The sequence below is a fragment of the Callospermophilus lateralis genome, unplaced genomic scaffold (genome assembly GCF_048772815.1).
Source record: "Callospermophilus lateralis isolate mCalLat2 unplaced genomic scaffold, mCalLat2.hap1 Scaffold_52, whole genome shotgun sequence".
Lineage (NCBI taxonomy): Eukaryota > Metazoa > Chordata > Mammalia > Rodentia > Sciuridae > Callospermophilus > Callospermophilus lateralis.
The window spans coordinates 6,687,307-6,706,668 of NW_027514454.1; the positions used below are offsets into that span (position 1 = coordinate 6,687,307).

The 19,362-nt window shown below is 47.2% G+C and overlaps 1 pseudogene; it reads left to right on the forward strand.

Moving 5' to 3' along the window:
• The first annotated feature begins 6,712 nt into the window (after positions 1-6,712).
• LOC143390238 (protein transport protein Sec61 subunit alpha-like) lies at positions 6,713-17,447 on the forward strand (annotated as a pseudogene).
• The last annotated feature ends 1,915 nt before the right edge of the window (positions 17,448-19,362 follow it).

A 19,362-nucleotide genomic window follows, 5' to 3' on the forward strand; every position in this document is an offset into this window, starting at 1 on the left:
ATGAATGGAGCCGTGCTTGAATCCAAGTTCCAGGGCATTGAGGTTTTGAAAATTCTGTGATCCTGTCAGCAGTGATCCACATTTTGGTGTGGTGGAGGCATGACTTTGTAGGAAATCAGCTGCTAAGGAACAGAGGTGGCTGGTGTGTGTTTCAGGGAGAAATGAGGCATCCTTACAGCCCTCTCCCTGGGAGCTCTGCTGCAGATTCTCCAGCTCAACCTAGCTTGGGCCACAGTTGGGGAATATCTTCACTCAAGTCCTTGCACTTTGTCCAATGTTTCATCTCTAGCCCTGAATTCCCTATGGTGCCAAAGCCTCCTGAAACTTACGAGGGTGGAATTCAGCAGAGAGCTTCATGTCTCTTCTAGAGAAGGCACCAATTTCTAGAGTTGCTGGGGAGCAAGATGTGCTTACCTGTCAGGGCCTGGGACCAGAGCAGGAGTGGAGAACAGGGCTGGGCAAGTGCAGAGAAAAGGATGAATCCAGCCTGGTGCCTGATTTGTACATATAGTTGTATTGAAATCCAGCCATGATCATTGTCAGAGTCTATGGCTGCTTGGATCGTGATGCTGGTGGATTTGAGAATTTGCAACAGAGAGTATCTTTGGCTGAACTTTAATTTTAGCATGTTGTAATAATGTGTGAGGAGGCAGGTGAGGAGAGGGCTGCTGTCCTGTTGCTGTTAGGCAACATTGTTCTTGACTCTCAGCATTTTTTATTACTAAACAAGACTTTGCCAAAAGCACTCCAGCCCTCTTTGACCAGTGATCACATTGTCTTTCATTGGGTCACATGACTCAGGTGCTGGGCTAATTGAGATGTCACTCACAGGGTCATGTCCCAGGGTGGGGACAGAGCAGAACTCGGGGGAAGGGCTGCCAACAACTTCATGGCTGTGAATGAAGGGCTCGGTGACACTAGTGGCCTTTGGTCAAGATGCAGGTCAGCTAGACAGTCTTTTACAAGCATTGCCCCTGTCCCCAGAAGGCTATCAGTTTCTTGGTGACTGGAGCAGAGGCCTGTGGATAGAACTGGATGCTACCCCCATGGGTGGATGCCTGCAGCTTGGGTGAGGTGCACTCTCTGTCACCGACCTCATCATCCTGTTTCCTCCCTGCTGGTGCAGGCTGAGTGTCTTGAGGCCACACAAGGCCATGATTCTGCTGTGTGCTCTTTGTCTAGTGGCTATTAACACCACTACCTGGCTGATCTTTACTCAGGGGCACTCATCGTGTGGCTATCTGCGGTTGGAAAGTGCTATGGACAAAGGAAAGTGGTGTCTGGTGTAATCACGCTCAGGACCCCAGTTATTTAGTGGAGTTTTCTGAGGATTAAGTGAGACATTACAGGTAGTCTTTGTACACTGGCCTGCATATTACATGCAGTTAATAATATTTAGTTTTTGTTATTTTCATCCAATATCCTCATCACACTCACCTACTTACAGGTAAAAGTGCCATTTCAAACTGTCAAGGTCAATGTGTGTTCAATGAGCTCACATTACACATGGCCAAAAATAACCACTCTTGTTAGGGGAACCACAAGCTTGTGCAGCTGGTGTTCACATTTGCAGCAGAGTGGGTGCCACATGGGTACCACATGGGTGCTACGCCGGTGCCCAGCTGAGCATCTTTCCAGCACATGGCTGTAGTGAGCATGCTTCCTGAACCCACATCTGCTGTGGGCCCAGCTGGATTTAGACACTGTGCCTCTGCCCAGCATACACTAAAAGACACCAGTGTACAAGGCTGCCTCCGAGAGGGCCAGCTGGGGTCAGCCGAGTGCAAGAGAAGGGACAGGCCATCAAGGTGTTTGGTTCAGCCAAATGGCATCTTTGTCAAGAACATTTATCGATTTCTAATTTTTGAAGGTGAAAGGAAGGAATGGACTCAGAGGAGGGAGTTCAGGAAAGAGAGAAGCGGGTGGTGACAGTCAGAGGCACCACCCCAAAGGGTTTGGGCACTCGTGTGTAGAGATTCGAGGATGTGTTCCTCAGGGCTGTGTCAATAGCAGTAATATTTATGATCCACCCACAAAATAGCCATTGTGTGGCCCATACATCAAGGGCTTCTATCCTGGGAGCATTCAATTTTGTGGGCCATGAGGCCTGAGTGACAACTTTAGGAGTGATTATGCGAGGGACTCCAGGTTCTTTTTGACACCATATTTAAGGTGGTGAATCATCAGGACAGCCTGTCTGGAGACAATGTTTTCTGAAAAACCAAAAGACCCATTTGACTGTTGGCAGGTGAAGTAGGCTTTTTATCATGGCATGGAGCCGTGGCCATGGGAGCTGCCCATGGGCACTGTGGCTTCCAGAAGCCTTCCACAAGCCTTCTATTCTTGTTTGGAAATGAATGAGAGTTCCTGCCAACAAATGGCCTCGCCAGTCTCGGTGCTTGCCCTCGGGGGAGAGCCCTTCCCCACATCTGGGGACCAGGGAGATGTCTGTGCTCTTACTAAGACAAGCTGATCAGTTCCTGTCTGACTCACTCTCTGATGAAACTGTGCCTTCAGCAGTTCTCCCTGGGTTGTCCCATCTGCAAAAGGGTCACATGGACTCTGCAGTGTTGTGTTACCAGTTATTGTGAAGGCGAGACACAAGAAAAAACCTACACAAATGCCACATAATGCACGTATGGGAAATGCTAATGCTAATGCTTTTTAGTTTTGCTTAAAGAGGGAATACACAAGAGCAGTGGTGGCATTCAGAATGTTTCCTAATGAGTGGCACAGGCTCTGACCAGCTAGAATAGGTGTGACTTGTAAATAATCACAATGATTCTGCCCTTTCCTTGGCCCACCAGCTGCATGCCAGCTTCAAAGCACACTGCAAGTGCCCTCATGCCCCAGGCTTGACTGGCTCACTGCAGAGCCCAGAGAACTCATTTCTAAATTCCAGTGGTCAAAATGGCTTTTTTAAAAAAATCTGCTTTGATTTTTTCTTTTTCCAGAAGGGAATCATGTGTGACTGTCCCTAATATACCCACTAGATGATACTTACATGCCAGGTTTTGGTCACAGATGTGCAGTTCTCCCCTCCTCAGAGGGCTCCAGAACACCTGTGGCCAACTGGCTTTGACTAGTCTCCCCTGAGAGTGAGCAGAGAGGCTCCCTTCTGTCACCCGCCTGGTCCAGCCAGCACCTGGCACCTGGCAGGCTGGAAAGGTATTGCTTCCCTTCTCTACACTACTGTAGGCCCCACAGCTAGATGGACGCCTAGTGGACTTTTCCCCTCAAAAGTCTTTAATATTTTTATTTCTAAGGATTGGTGCTCATTATAAAAATTTTAAGCTACGAATAGAGAAATCAAAATCCCAGCACCCCTAGTATGACTCCCATTCCAAATGGCTCATCTAAGTCAATGCTGGGCAGAGACAGCTGGCTGGACAGAGTTGGGGGTGAACATCACACCCTGTAGGCGTGAGCTCCTGCTCTGCCTGCTAGGATTCCATGAGATGTCAATTCCCCATTCACTTCTACTTAAGAGGAGCCAAGAAATCGATTGTGAGATTCTTGCACTTCAAAAAGCATCAACCACCACAAGGTACTGATTTTTGATAGAACAAAAACAATCTATATTTTGCCTAGAAAAATCTCAGTTCACGTCCAAAAGAAACACATAGGACAAAAGTGAAGAATAAGAGAAAGTTATTTCAAGAAAATGAAAACAAAAATTAAACAGAAGTAGCTATTCTTATATCACAAAATTTACACCTTAATACCAAGGGATTCTCCTGCCTTAGCCACATGAAGTGCTGGGATTACATGTGTGCACCACCATACCCAGCTGACTTTAGTTTTTAATGCAGTTGGAATTTAATCAAATTATGCAAAAAATCTTTTAATTGTTCAATCATATCCAGTTACCCCAATAACCAAAAGGTTAATTTCTTCTGATTTTAATGTTATTGTTTTGTTATATGAAGCTTTAAAATCAGATTTTTCTTATTTCACCTGATTTATAGGTTAGTGTTATTATCCCTAAATAATCACTGTTATTTACTTATAACATATTTTTATATAAATGCATATTTCTTTAAAGCATAGTATTAAGATGTATAAAGATTAATAAAATCACACTACTACTTCTACTACTAATAATAATAATGTGCAAAAAAATGCAAACATAAAAGAGTAAATAGTATTTGTCAGGAGGGTAGATATTGTCACAGGTAAGAAACCTAAGCCTCTTCAGACCTTTTAATTATTTGATTCTGCACATGCTATATCAATTAGATTTACATATTCATTTAATTTTCAACTCTCAAAGAGTTGTGGTACAAATCTATTTAGTACAGGATAACAAAAATAGAAGACAGTAAGACAGGAAGAAATGTCAGACAGCACAAGTAGTAAACAATAACTCAAATGACACTAGTAAATATTCACCTGTCAAGAACCACCTTAATGGCGTAAATTCTCAAGACATAAAGTTCTATAATAGATAGAACAAAACAAAATCTATATCTTGCTTATAAAAATCTCATTTCACCTCTAAAAAAACACATAGGATAAAAGTGAAGATTAAGAGAAAGATATCTCAAGAAAATGGAAATAAAAATTCGAAGTAACTTTTCTTATATTACAAAAAAATAGACCTTAATACCAAAAGTAAAAATAGAAAAAAAAACATCATTATATAATGACAAATGGTTTTAATTAAGCAAGAAACCATCATAAGTATAAATATAAAATTACATAATACTACAACACATAGACATAAGACAGACACTACTTTATCTAAAGGGAGAGAGAGAGAGAGACTTCAATGCATATTAATAGAGGACTTCTGATAACAGTGTTTGAAAAAATGGATGGATTTTTCATCCAAAACATCAAAAAAGAGACACAGGAATTGGTTAGCAAAGATGTTATGTGTAAAATATATATGCCGTGTTACAAGCAAAATAAATTTGTCTATTAAAAAAAAAAAGAAATATAAGGACAGCATTCCTCTGGTGAGCAGACACCCAGGAGGTAACAGGCACCCTGTTTCCTATGTTTGGAATATTCAGCAGTTTCTTTCAGAAACTAGCAAGATAACTAATACATGTTCAATACCTAGCTGTTGTGGCAATCCCTTGCATGAGGAAGCTCTTTGCTAGAATCTTATCAGCCTCAACCTTGACTTTAGGAACTTAGCTCCTGGGGGGACTCTCTTTTTAGACAACCACAGTGTTTTGTCAAGCTATGCTGCACCTAAAGCTGTCCACATAATAGTAACTTTAAACAATGGACTTTAAACAATGGACCTAACATTGCACATTGCAACCTTAATAGGTAACTAACAAAGAAGCTGTATAATGTTGCTAAATCTGTAGCCTAATGGCACAGTGAACAATAATGTAATACTGAATCCAGTGACCTAATGTAACCTACTACTATAAGTAAAGCTGGCAGCTTGGACAAGGAGAATTTCTGCCATTATGTCATTCTGCCTCTGCACCTTGCTTCTGTTTCTTCTTCTTTATTTACACATGATTTAAAGTACACTGCAGAGCAGATGGACTCAACAGAACTTTAAAAAAAAAACCAAAACAAGACAAATTCTTCACAACAGTACCAACAACATTCTCCAGAATAGACACTAGGTTAAGTCATAAAACAAACCTTAACAAATTTTAGAAGCTAAAAAATCATTTCAAATATTTTTTTGTTCTGAACACAATGGAATAAAACTGTAAACCTACAAAAGGAGGAACTTCAGAAACATTCTGTGTGTCTGCAAATAGAATGGAAAATTTTAAAAATTCTTAAGAAAAAAAATTATGATAGAAACACAAAATGGAAAACCCTATAGCATAGAGCAGGGGCAATTTAAAGAAGATTAGATCAGTACATACCTACATCAAAAAAGAAAGCAACCAAGATTTCAACTTCAAGGAGGTAGAAAATCAAGAACAAGCCAGACCCAAAACTAGTAGAAAAATAATACTAAACATCAGAGAAGAGGTAAATAAAATAAAGACTAAAATATTATTTTAAAAATATCAACAACAGAAAGTATGTATGTATGTATGTATGTATGTATGTATGTATTTATTTATTTATTCGCTAGGCTTGAACTCAGAAGCAACCACTCACTGAGAGATGTCTTCAGCTCTAGTTTGTTTTTTTTATGGAAATAAAGGGTCTCATAGAGTGGCTCAGTGCCTTATTTTTGCTCAGGCTGGCTTTGAACTTGTCTTCCTCTTGCCTCACCTTGAGGATCTAAACTATTCATGTCAGTGGTTAAGAGCACAGCTTTGCCATTGAACTCACTTAAGCAGAGGGAAGATCATGATATTGTATAATATGAGGATTCCCAGACATGACACCTGCGGACATATTCACATTGGCTTTGTCCGCAGAAAGGGCTCTGCTTGGTGCATGGTTTGGTTTCTTCTCCTTTTGGGGGGAAAGTTCTGCTGGAGTCTGAACCCAGAGCATCATTCATGCTAGGCAAGTGCTTCCCTGTGGAGCTGTGACCCCAGCCCTCGTTGGCCTTTCTTGGTGATCAGAGAAAGGATCTGTGGGACTCCATTTTTATTGACTTACTGGGAAACTTTGAGTCCTCTGATTCTGTCTCTTCTGCAGATCCAGTTGAATGAGAAGGTGCTGTGGGTGGCCATCTCCTTTTTCATCTTCTTAGTCTCCTGTGCTGGTGTTGGAGCATGGGGAAGAGGGGGGACACAAGTGCCAGTCTTTTGGTTTCTGCTTGTTCCCAGATCTTCTATTTGGTATTATGGCCTCAGATTCTGTGAACCCTTTCTACTGGATGTGAGGGATTCTGGCCTCCAACAGAGGGAGGCTCAGACTCACTCTGCCTCTTTTCTACTGGACCAGCACCATTTAGTTGAATGACAGCCTTTCGGTGGAGCTCAGAGGATGGGCAGCTCTGTGCCCTGGAAAGTCTGCATGTGCCATGTCGAATAGCCTGATTAACAGTGCATTCAGCTTGGGCAACACCATCTTCTTCAGAGTTGGGTTTGAATGCAATACAAAACCTGGATGAACAAGATAAGTCTCTGCTTGAGAATTTCTGAAAACTAGAAAAAACTAGAGTGTTTGAAATCCCTGAAATGAGATGGTGAGTCCACCTAGAATATTCTCTAGAACTTTTCATTGGTTTCTCAGCTATGTCTTTTTCGTATCTACGGGTGAAATATACGGATCAAAACCACGAGTGACAGTGGAGGGTCGATTCTAACCAGTCACTGGTGGGTCTGGAAATGATTTTCTTGTGTATGTTGATGGTACATTTAATGGACATGGTTTAAAAATGGGGTTCCAATGAGGTTCCAGTCACTCAGAATCAGAGCTCATCTGAACATGATGGAAAGGGAAGGTTGATTCCCAACTAGATCCAATTGTGCCAGCCCCATCTGCAGACTCAGAAAATGATTGGAATGTTCTCCAGTTTTATGAACTGATGAAGGACGGGACCCTCTGACCTCTGTCCAGCCAGAATGGATCTGTCCATGGGGATGGGAATGCAGCAGGCTATTGAGGGGTATGTGACTTTCCAAACAGAATGACACGGGGTCTGACAGGCTCAACAGAGGGACTCAGTTGTGTTCTAATCTTTGGTTTTGGGGAGTTATTCTATAATTGCTGTAAGAAACCTGAAGCCCATCCTGTGGAGAAGGGGGTCGCATGCAATTCTGTAGGTTCATTTTATTAAATGATGTCTTGCTTTCCTGGGCTCACAGGGGCTTTGTGGCTGCCCCTTTCCTTATGCACATTCAAGTAGCTGGGTATCTCTGAAATTGTCACCTTGGGCCTCATCATGCACTCTTGGCTAGTGCCAAGATGATTGAAGTGGGTGACACCCCAAAAGACCAAGCCCTCTTCAATGGAGCCAAGAAATATAAGAAAGATCAAGGGTACAGTTCTGATGTCTGGTTGACAATTTGAATTGGCCCTAAAATTAGGAGCATTAAAACAGCCCAGTTTGGCCTGTGTGCTTGGCCTGCCAACCCTGTAGGTGCTCCATGGCCTGTTAATGAGAGAGCACTTCTGGGAGGTGCTGGGTATGGGGGAAGGCCAGGCAGGGCAGGGGAGGGCAGGAATGCCCCAGAGGATAAAATTGAAGGATCAGGGCATGGAGGTCACCCCTTCACCAGCCATGATTTCCATACCTCGTGAAGGAGGTGACATCTACTTCAGAGATGTTATAAGAATTTAATCAAAGCCTGGTGCTGTGGAGTATGCCTGTAATTTCAGCAACTCTGGAGGCTGAGGCAGGAGTATCACCAGTTGGAGGCCAGTCTCAGCAACTTAGTGAGGCCATAAGCAACTCAGTGAGACCCTGTCTGTAAATAAAATTAAAAAATGGCTGGGGAAGGTGCTCAGGGGTGAAGCACCTTTGCTCAGTCCTCAGTACTAAAAAAAAATGATTAAACTGAATAATACTCTCACAGTGCCTAGCGCATGGTAGTTATTTAGCAAGTTCTATTTTTTTTCCCTGCATTTAAAAGGATTTAATGAGCAGAACGGTGATCCTCTCAGTCCAGCTCTGCTGTTGATTAGTTTTGTGATGTGGAAGAAATTTAGATAATAGTTCTGCAGTCTCAGTTTCTATGTGCTGTTAAACTAGGTTAAGAATATTGGCCATTTCAAATGATAGGCAGTCCCAATAATGGGGACCAGCCTCAGAGTCAGCCAAGCCTAGCCTCTGTTAACTGGAATGTATTATTTAGAAAACAATGATTACAGTTTTCTACTCTGCCATCTTCCATACAGCATGCCTTAGAGCTCTTAAGTTAGAAGGTTAAATAATTGAGTGAAAAATCCATCTAACTTAAATTTGTGAGTTTCAGACAGAAATCAAGATTGTAGAATATATTTATGTATTAATGTATTAATCATTAATGAATTAAGTAATGCATTATTAAATAATAGTACTTCATTAATTATTCAATGTCTTAAATTAATGAATCATTCTTCTGAAGCACTAATAAGTGGTTTTCTTTTTTTAATTTTTTATTTTGGACATTTTAAAATAAACTTGACTTAGTGCAGTGGTGCACTCCTCTAATCCCAGCAGCTCAGGAGGCTGAGGCAGGAGGATTGTGAGTTCAAATCCAGCCTCAGCAACAGCGAGCCCCAAAGCATCTCAGTGAGACCCTGTCTCTAAATAAACCACAAAATAGGGCTGGGGATGGGGCTCAGTGGTTGAGTACCCCTGAGTTCAATCCCTGGTACCAAAAGCAAAACAAACAAAAAAAATTTTGCAGTATTTTTCTAAAGCCCAAATCAGGTGTTTTTTTCTCTTTCTCTCTTTGTTTTTAATATTATTTTTTTGCAAACCTGGAAATGGAAATCAGTGTCTCTACCACTGAGCTACAGACCCAGAAGTTTTCTCCTTACACTTGATAATTTTTAAAAATGTTTTTCCATCTTAAAAATTCAAGATCATTTTTTACAAAAAAGAATTTAGGATGACTGGGCTGAGGTTTAGTAGAGCACTTGCCTACCATCCGCAAGGCCCTGGGCTCAATCCCTAAAGTACAAAAAAACCCAAAGGTGCTTTCACTAGATAGCCTCTGAGTTCTCATGTACTTTGACATGTGACAGTTGGACAATCCTTACCAAGTCCCCGGGTGCAGTGTCAGTATTTGTCATCTGTGTTCCTGTCACACTCTGCTAAGGGTTCTCTTGGGATCCTAGTGTTTGGCATGATTGTTACCATTGGCCAGTCCATAATGGATGTGATGACGGGCATGGATAGGGACGCCTCAAAGATGAGCGCTGTGATCTGCCTGCTGATCACCACTCAGGTGAACCCCCAATTGCACGCCACTTCCTGAGTGACTGCACCATCCCTCTTTCTCATCAGCAGTACTCAGCAAGAGATGGGGCCAGGCCAGGCTCAGGTCTGGGCTCAGGATTAGAGACTGGCCTGAGCAGGGTGAAGCCTCGAGTTGGAGGCTGGACACCGCCCCAAAAGAAATCAATCAAATAAAGACACTGAGCCCATCTACTACGAGAAATATTGAAATCAATAAAGGCATGCTGTCCACTTGCACACCCCAAACAATTAAGAAACAAAAACAAAAAAATGTAGTGGTTGGGGCTAGGACTCGGTGGTAGAGGCTCAACTGTCATGCACGAGGCCTTCGGCTCCATCCTCAGCACCCCATAAAAATTAAATAAAGATGTTGTGTCCATCTCCAACTAAAAAATAGATTTAAAAAAATAAAGAATCGAAAGACCCTGGCTTTGTCTTCTGAATTTCCGTGAGGAAGATTGAGAAGGGTCTCTTATTTGGCCTTCATAGCAGAGAGCCCAGTCATTGAAGATGGAAGGAACCAGAGCCCTGAGGCCAGTAATGCAGAGTCCATTTTATTAATTTATTTATTTCAATTTTGCAGTTCTTTGTGGTGGGCTTGATCGTCCTCATTTTGGATGACCTTCTTTAGAAAGGGTACAGCCTGGGCTTTGGCTTCTCCCTCTCCATTTCAAGCAACATCTGTGAAACCATCCTGGGAAAGACCTTCAACCCCACCACCATCAACACCAACCAAGGTAATGGCCCTGCCTCCTGTGGGGCACTTCTGCAGGAAGTTTTCATACATGCAGAGTATTTCTCTGGGGGAAAATGTCTGTTTCAGAAACATGTCTTCTGAATTTTTAGTGTGCAAAGTTTTAAAAATATAGCTGAGTGCAGAGGCTCAAGTCTGTCATCACAGCAGCTCAGGAGGCAGAGGCAAAAGGATCACAAGTTGGAGGCCAGCCTCAGCAACTTAGTGAGGCCCTAAGAAACTCAGTGAGACACTGTCTCTAAATAAAATAAAAAGGGCTGGGAAAAGGGCTCAGAGGTTAAGTGGTCCTGGGTTAAATTCCTGTACAAAATAATAATAATAATGATAATAATAATAATAATAATAACACCTCTTATAAAAATATTTCAAAGACAGTCAACTTGCCACAGAGTAATCCTGCCTCATATTTCTTAGCAGGAACCTGCACTGCAAAGATAAAGAAGTGTTGATTTTAGCCAATTGTCTTTTGGTGGACATTTCAGTCCTTTCTCAGTCACAGGTAGAATCGAAGTGAATATCCTTGGGCAATCATCTGCACATATTGTAGCAGTTGTTCTTAGTGAATAAGATTTTAAAAAGGAAATTGCTACACCAAACCACTTGTTCAGGCAAGGAGCAGTTAGTTCGATGATTACAAGTTCAAGGACAGCCTTGGCAAATAAGTGAGACCCTGTGTCAAAAAAGGCTGGGGTAGAATGACTGTTCCTGGGTTCAATCCGCAGTACTGCCAATTTGGGGTGGAAGGCACTAGGGATTGAACTCAGGGACAGTTAACCCCTGAGTCCCGTCCCCAACCCTCTTTTGCATTTCTCAGAGACAGGGTCTTGCTGAGTTGCTTAGAGCCCCAATTTGGCTGAGGTTAGCCGTTGATTTGCAATTCTCCTGCTTTAGCCTCCAGAGCCACTGTGATTACAGGCATGCACCATGATACCTGGCTTACAAGTCTTAATAAAATAAAAACTGCAAAACATGTGAGACTTCTTAGGAGAGGGGAAATTGACTTTTTTTCTTTTCTTTTTCTTTTGGCCTCTGAACCCTGAATCTGTTATTTGCTCGGAAGTCTCTCTCATGGAAAATATTTGTGTGCATTTGTGTGTTTTCTTGGAATTGACTGTGGAGCTTATTCTTGGCCTCCAGTGCCATGTCATCAAATTGAGAAAACTGCAGACAGGTCTCTGCAGGGTGCCTGAGGGATCCTATGGGAAGGAGGGTTGGGGACACTTACAGAAGAGTAGGCAAAGGGACACCAGTCTCTTCCTACAATTTCAGAAAATCTAAGGTGAATTGAGGATCTGGGGGTGCAAAGCAGATGGGCCCCAGCCGTGGATTTGGGGGCAAAAGCTGGGTAGGAGTCCGAGTGTCAGCCAACACCTCCTGGCTTTGGGGGGGGGGGGCTGCACTCGAAAGGAGCGGGAGCAGTGTTGGCCACAGGGGGCCAGTCAGCAAAGGCTTGGGCTGCGGCAGCCAGCCAAAGGATCACTTTGCTCTGGAGCAGGATAGTGAGTGAGGGTACAGCTTTGGAAGGAATGATTTGCTGTTCCTGAGAGACAGGCTGAGAAAATGGCTGGGGAAGTGGCACAGCCATCCAGCCTGAGCCAGCCAGTGTGACATCAGAGTGAGGGCCTTAGGACTTAGTGAGAGATGAAGGCCACAGACAACCGAGACATGGAGGTGGCTGCCCTTGGCCAACTCTTGAAACTGGCTGGGGCAGAGGCACTACCTGGGGGGATTTGAGTGGTGCTGTAAGGAGCCCAAATGGTGGAGCCATGGGGACACCCCCAGGATGGGCAAGAAGAGGATGGAGCAGGCACAGGTAGCTTGCAGCTGGAAGGGCCACCTTTTCCCAGGAGTGCCACCACGGCTCAGCTTGCAACCTGGAAAGTGGGGTGTGGAAGGGCCCCTAGGATGGAGAGCACAGCTGGTCCTTCTTCACTGAGGTGGGGGACAGTCCAGGCTGGGAGGGAGGTGGTCAGTACAGACGCCACATGACTCTCGCCCCCAGGGCAACACTAGCACATTAAATTAATCCAGTTCACAGAGATTAGCAGGTAGTGATTTGCATGAAATGACCATGTTAAACATTCAGAAGGCTCCTAAGGCCCTCACCCTGACTTTGCTGTGACCCACCTTTCATTCCTGACACTTGTCAGGCAGGTGATGTTAAGCACCAGGAGCTTCTGTGGGTGCTAAGAATACAAAGGGAGATAACATAAGACATGGGAGCGTCAGTGTCATCCCAGGGTCCCGGGTCAGAGTAGAGCAGAGAAGGAAGATGGGGTGACTGGGGAAGAGTGTTATGGGCCCATCTAGAAAACCCAGCAGGTGCAAAGGCCCTGGGGCAGAGATGAGCTGGTGTGTTTGAGGGTTGGAGCAAGTTAGGGGAGTTCAGAGAGGTCATTGGTAGCAAGAACAGTCAGGAAAAGTCCCTGCTTTCTCCCCCCTGGGTTCACTTCCTCCTTTACAAAATGCTCAAGCTTTAATGTCTCCAGATTCTTGACCACAGGGACATCAGCTGTTGATCCACACAGCCAGAGGTGGCAGGGAGAGGGGCTGTCAGAAGACCACCATGGGGATGCCAGGGGCCAGGGAAAGCTAGGATAGTGTTTCTGTCACAGACATCCCGTCCATGTGGTCTTCAGGACAGATGGCCCATCGGAGTGGCCATCCAGAAGGTGATGCAAGTCCTGCAGTCCCAACTCTGAGGTGACAGGAAAATGCTGTCCCAGGGAGAGACTGGGACATCTTAGTCCCCAGCCATTAGCCACTCTGCCCACAGATGCCATGTCTAGGGAAGCACTGGCATCAGGGGCCATGGTGACAGTGTTTCCCACTGTCCTTTTGTTCTAAAGTCATTCTCACACAATTTCTGAATTGCTTGGACCTTGTCGCCCTCTGCTGCAGTGTCCTGGGATGATCTGTTGCCTGTTCCTCAGGCCAGGCTCCTTTCTACCTGTTGCTGAGGCTGAGGCAGGAGGATCTCAACTTGGAGGTCAGGCTCAGCAACAGCAAGGCCTCAGCAACTCAGTGAGATGCTGTCTGTGAATGAAATACAAATAGGCTGGAATTGGGGTTCAGTGGCCGAGGGCCCGTGGGTTCCATCCCTGATGCCAAAAAAAAAATCCAAACAGTGACCCCATGACTGTGGTGCCGTGAGTCTACCAGTTGAGTCTCCTGGCTGATTCTGTTCTCCTGACTCTGCTTTGGCCAGGAGGAGGCCTAAAACCCAGCGGGGTTCACCCCTTTGTTCTTCCCTTCACATTTGGGTTCTTCTCTGCCAACAGGTATGGAATTGGAGCGCGCCATCATTGCACTATTTCATCTCTGTGCCACGTGCACAGATAAAGTCCAAGCAATTAGTGAGGCTTTCTCCTGCCAGAATCTCCCTGACCTCATGAACCTCATCGCCTCCATCTTTGTCATTGCTGTGGTCATCCATTTCCAGGTGTGTCCAACGTGAGCCCAAGAAGTCTGCAATTATTTTTCTTTATTTTTTTTTGGTACCAGGGATGGAACCCAGGGGCACTGAACCCCTGAGCCCCATCCCCAGACCTTTTTATATTTTATTTAGAGTCAGAGTCTTGCTGAGTTGCTGAGGCTGGCCTCCAAATTGTAGTCCTCCTACCTCAGCCTCCAGAGCTGCTGATGATGACAGGCCTGCACCACTGTCTCTGGCTTCAGCATAATTGTTTTTTTCTTTTTTTTTTCTGTTTAGATATGAATGGCCATTGAGTACATTTTGAAACCAGTTTTTCTGGTCTTTTTTCTGTGTGTGCCCCACACAGTGGTTGTGAGGGAAGCGGCAGGTGCTCTCCAGCAGTGTCAGAAGTCGGGTCCCCAGAGCTGTTGCCACTTCTTGTACCTCTGGACCATAGGGGACAGCAAGGCAGTGAAGAGTGCCCTGTTCTGTGTCCTCAGGGCTTCCAGATGGACCTGCCCATCAAGACTGCACACTACCAGGGGCAGTACCACACCTACCCCGTTTAGCTCTTCTTCACCTCCAATGTCCCGATTGTCCTGCAGTCCGCCCTGGTCCCCACCTCTACATCATCTCCCAGATCCTGTCGGCTCGCTTCAGCGGGCACCTGCTCATCAGTCTGTTGGGCACCTGGTCTGTCAGTCAGATGTTCCCAAGGAGGCTCTCCTGGCCACAGAGTGGGTGTTGTTGCTCCGCATCTGTGTGTCTTGCTCCTGACCAAGTGTCTCACCCACAGATCTCCTCCCCTGTGTCCTTTCCCAAATTCTGTGCAGGAAGCTTTTTGTAACAAGGACTGAACCCAGGGTCCCTTGACTTCTGAGCCCTGTTCCACCCCTATTTAGACTCAGGGTCTCACTGAGCTGCTTAGGGCCTTCAACTTTCCATCCTCCTGCCTCAGCCTCCTGAGCTGTGGGGTGACAGGAGTGTGTCATTGTGCCCGGCTGCAATCACAGTCTTTGATCTGCTCTGGGTTCATCTTGAAGCTCAGGTACAGTAGACGCAGCGTCCCAGACCTTCTGTTCCTTCTTCCAAGGACACGTCTTCTGGAGGCCCCGCCTGCACCTATGCAGTTTGTGGCCTGTGTTACTACCTATCTCTGCTGGAGTCCTTTGGCTCCGTGTTGGAGGACCCTGTCCATGTGGTAGTGTACCTCATGTTCATGCTGGGATCTTTGCCTTCTTCTCTAAGATCTGGGTCGAGGTCTTGAGCTCATCTGCCAAGAATGTAAGTATGAATGAACGTTCTTAAAGTGGCATTCGGCTTGTTGCTTTGTCACAGTGGTGGTTTGTGACATGCAGATGGACCACCCACCTTGGTGAAACAGTTCAGAGCGTTAAGGACAGATGGATGGAGCTCAGCCATCAGCAGCAGGTCTGAGAACCTGAAGCCAGAGTGGAAAATCACACATTGTCTGGTCTCCTTATGGCACCTTGTTGGTCCAGGGACACTTAACCTCTGAGCCCTTGTTAGATTTCATCTGGAGACAGGGTCTTGCTGAACTGCTCAGGGCCTTGCTAAGTGGCTGAGGCTGGCCTCCAAATTGCGATCCTCCTGCCTCAGCCTCCCAAGCTGCTGGATTGACAGGGGTGCATCCCAGGATTTTGGGCATTTTTAAAGTCTTTGTAAAGATGTAGAGCTGCAGAAAGAGCCCTTTAAGTGTCCAGCATCTTGAGACCTTTCCCTCTGAAACCACCTCTGAACATATCCTCTGCTCTGTGCATCATGCAGGTGGTCAAGCAGCTGAAGGAGCAGCAGATGGTGATGTGGGGCCACCGGGAGACATCCATGGTGCATGAGCTCAACCAGTGAGTGCAGTACCCACCCCCAGTCAGCAGGTGCGGCTACCGGGCCTCGAGCACCAGTGGACCGTGTGGTCTCCAGTGTCCATGTGTCTCATTCTCAGATCACAGGGTAGGCAAGGTCCCTGTGTCATTGGATATTTATGAACCTGCTAAATACTGGATGCTGGGGACATGGAATAAGATGTCTAGCGCCCTCAGCAGGGAGCCAGGTGCATGCAGCCTAGTGACCCAGCATGGGGCTCTGTAGGGATGGTGTTGGCAGCAGGGGACCCTCACCTCTGCTCATGCTAGTGGGATGCTGCCCTAGGCATCCAGGAGCAGTGCCCAGGCTCTGAGCACAGAGTGGGGCTCCAGATGGATCTGAGCTGAAGCGCCAGGCTCTCTGAGGCATTCCTGGAGGCCAAGGCACGAGGATGGCAAGGTGGAGGCCAACCTCAGGAACTCAGTGAGGCCCTGAGTAACTCAGTGAGACCCTCTCTCTAAATATAATACAAAAAAGAGCTGGAGACAGGGCTCAGGGTTGGGGAACCCCTTGGTTAAATCCCCAAGACCGAAAAAAGACAGATGTTGGATGTGGCTGAGAGGCCAGCAGAGCCGTAGAGGGATGGTGGTGTTTGAAGCAGGGAGGTCAGTTCCAGCAGACAAGGCCACAGCAGAGAGGAGGCCAGAGACTAGATGTGCCAGGGTGGCCATCACCTTGGGGTGGAGAGAATGGAGGGTGGGGGAGGCCCCAGGGCACAGGTGTTTGGGGCAGAAGGAGTGCCCGTTGCAGCTGCACCTCATCCTGGATTGAAGGCTGCCCCCAACCTCCCTGGTGCCCTCTGCCATTTTCGCAGCTCTTCCTCTGCCACTCGGCAGCAGCCACCATGAAAAGGGCTGTGTCTACAAAGTCAGGTGGCAGCCCAGGTTCTCCTGTGGGTTCTCAATTGGTGACCTTTCCTGAAAGAATCAACCATGGGAAAAGCCACAGTTGCAAATTTTTGGTTGCTTATGAGTCCTTGGTAGGGACAGTGGCCATTTCGATAGACATCATCAGCATTTGGGTCTCATAACCAGCCCTCCAGCCCCCTTACTGAGGATCAGACTCAGGGTCACTTGACCCCTAAGCTATGTCCCCAGATCTTTTTATTTTTTATTTAGAGACAGGGTCTCGCTAAGCTGCTTAGGGCCTTGTAAAGCAGCTGAGGGTGGCCTCCACCTTGTGATCTTCCTGCCTCAGCCTCCTGAGTTACTGGGGTGACAGGTATGGACCACTGTGTTCAGCAGCCTTTCAGTTTGGACTAGTCACAGTCCCCTAACAGGGACTAGGTCCCATAGCATTAGTGGGGTGTTAGCAGAGGATACTTAAGGGAGGTGGTGGGGCCTCCTGAGGTTCTGGTCTCAGTCATGGGCAAGACTGGTGGCCAGGTTGGAGGCTCTGTGGTGGCCTGGGGCTGACCACCTGCCCTCCCCCAGGTACATCCCCATGGCAGCGGCCTCTGGGGGCCTGTGTCTTGGGGCCTCTCAGTCCTGGCTGCCTTCCTGGGCACCATCGGCTTGGGGATGGGGATCCTGTTGGCAGTCACCAACATCTCCCAGTCCTTTGAGATTTTCGTCAAGGAGCCAAGTGAGTTGGGAAGCATGGGCACCCTGCTCTTCTGAGAGCCATGCCTATCCAAGGACCTGGGACGACACTGGGCAGTGCCTTGGAAGGCAGTGGTGGCGGGGGGCAGTGGTGCTGTGTCACATGGGGACCTTGTCGTCTGGCTGATGTCTGCCCCTCCTCTTCACCATGGGGCAGCCACCCTCAGCAGGGCTCCTCTCCTTCTTCTAGCATTGGCAGCTGCAGCCTTGACAGGGATGGGGAGCACTGTCCCCATTTTCTGTCTGACTTTGGTTTTGGCCTTCCCTCCCACCCTCAGTGATGTGTGCAACCACCGTGGTGTCTCTGGTCTCCATGGTGGCTTTTTGACTGGGTTGGAAGCACAAAATCTCTGTGTGTGGCCTTAGGATGGTCGGCCGTCGGCTCTCACCTCCTCTGGGGAAATGGACAGCATCACCAGCATGTCCTCAGCATCACTAGCAGTGGCACTCTCTTGGTGCAGACTGTTGCCGTGGGGGGCATTGGATCCCCTGGGCTCAGGATAAAACAGCTCCCTGCCCAGCAGTGGGCAGCTGCTCTTCCACCAAGTGTCCAGATGAGCCTTATGCTGGGACAGAGCCAGGACCGCCATCCCTGCCACCTCACGGCCAACTTGTGGCCAGGCAGCTTTGTCCTCATCTGGGGGAGGCCTGGGGTTGCCACCTCCACCCTTGCATGGCCGAGCTCGTTGCCCTCAGGGGACCACCCTGCCAAGTCCAATTGTCCAAACTCCAGTCAGCCTTGGTGGATCCTCACTGCGCAGCTGCCCCTGCGTCCCTGGGAAGGAATGTCTTTTTTTTCTCCCTGTGTTTCTAGAATGTTCTGACTGTACTTAGGGACCAAATGCTAGTAAAGGGACAGTGGGATGCCACCAGCTCTCTCGGCCTCCACCACATTCAGCCTCCACCGCACTCAGAGGCCAGGAGGGGAGGTTCAGGCTCAGGGCCTGAGCTCAAAGTCAGGGACTCGGGGTCCATGGGAAGATACTCTGGTGTCTGAGACAGAAAGACAATGTTGTCTGAAGTGACAGGTGACATAGATATGAAGCTGGTGAACTTTCCAGAGTTCTCAGATGCCCCTCTCAGACTCAGCTGCAGGCTTCCTCGGGAGGGTGCCCCAATTCTGCATGGGCCCTTTCATGGCTCAGTAGGGGTGGCACACTGTACCTAGAGACCTGGGTCAAGAACCAGAGGGGCCCTTGACCCACCCAGGTCCCAGCACCTTCTCCCATGTGGCCTTGGCTAGACCTAGTCCCCAGCAGGGCAGCCCCACCACCAGCCATCTCCCAGCCCATGGAGGCCACCGCCATACCTCTCCTGCTCCTATTAGAGGGCAGGGCCCCCCAGGCCACCACTGGGGACTTCATGGCCTCTGGAAGGCAGGCCCAGTCCCTGGCTCTCGGGCTGTGGCTGGAGAGTGCCAGACTTCAGAGGAGTTTGTGGTCCTGCTGGCCCCATGTGGCCTGGGCTCTCAGCCCATGGGCAGTGATCACAGAGGGTGGGTGAGAAGGGGCTGACCCAGCTTCCAGGGCACAATCACTGTGGATGCCAAAATGGCATAACTGACATACGGTGGTTAAAAGATAAATAAAGGCAACTTTTTACAAACTGCTTGTTCACGGTCTTGTTTCCACTCAAGCTCATCCCCAGAGACATGCTGCCCTGCAGCCTGGTCTTCCTCCTGCTGGGAGCATCCCCTTGTGCACACGCCTGTGTCCAAATGACTCGGGAGGCTGAGGCAGGAGGATCATGAGTTGGAGTCCAGCCTGAACAATTTAGTGAAGCCCTCAGCAACTCATGAGACCCTGTGTCTAAATATAAAAAGGGCAGGGGTTAGCCTCCATGGTCCCGCAGTCCTGGGGTTCAGTCCATGATACAAGAAAAAACCAAAACCCCAAGTCAGAAACCTCCTGCCTTGGGAAGCACTGGGCCTTTT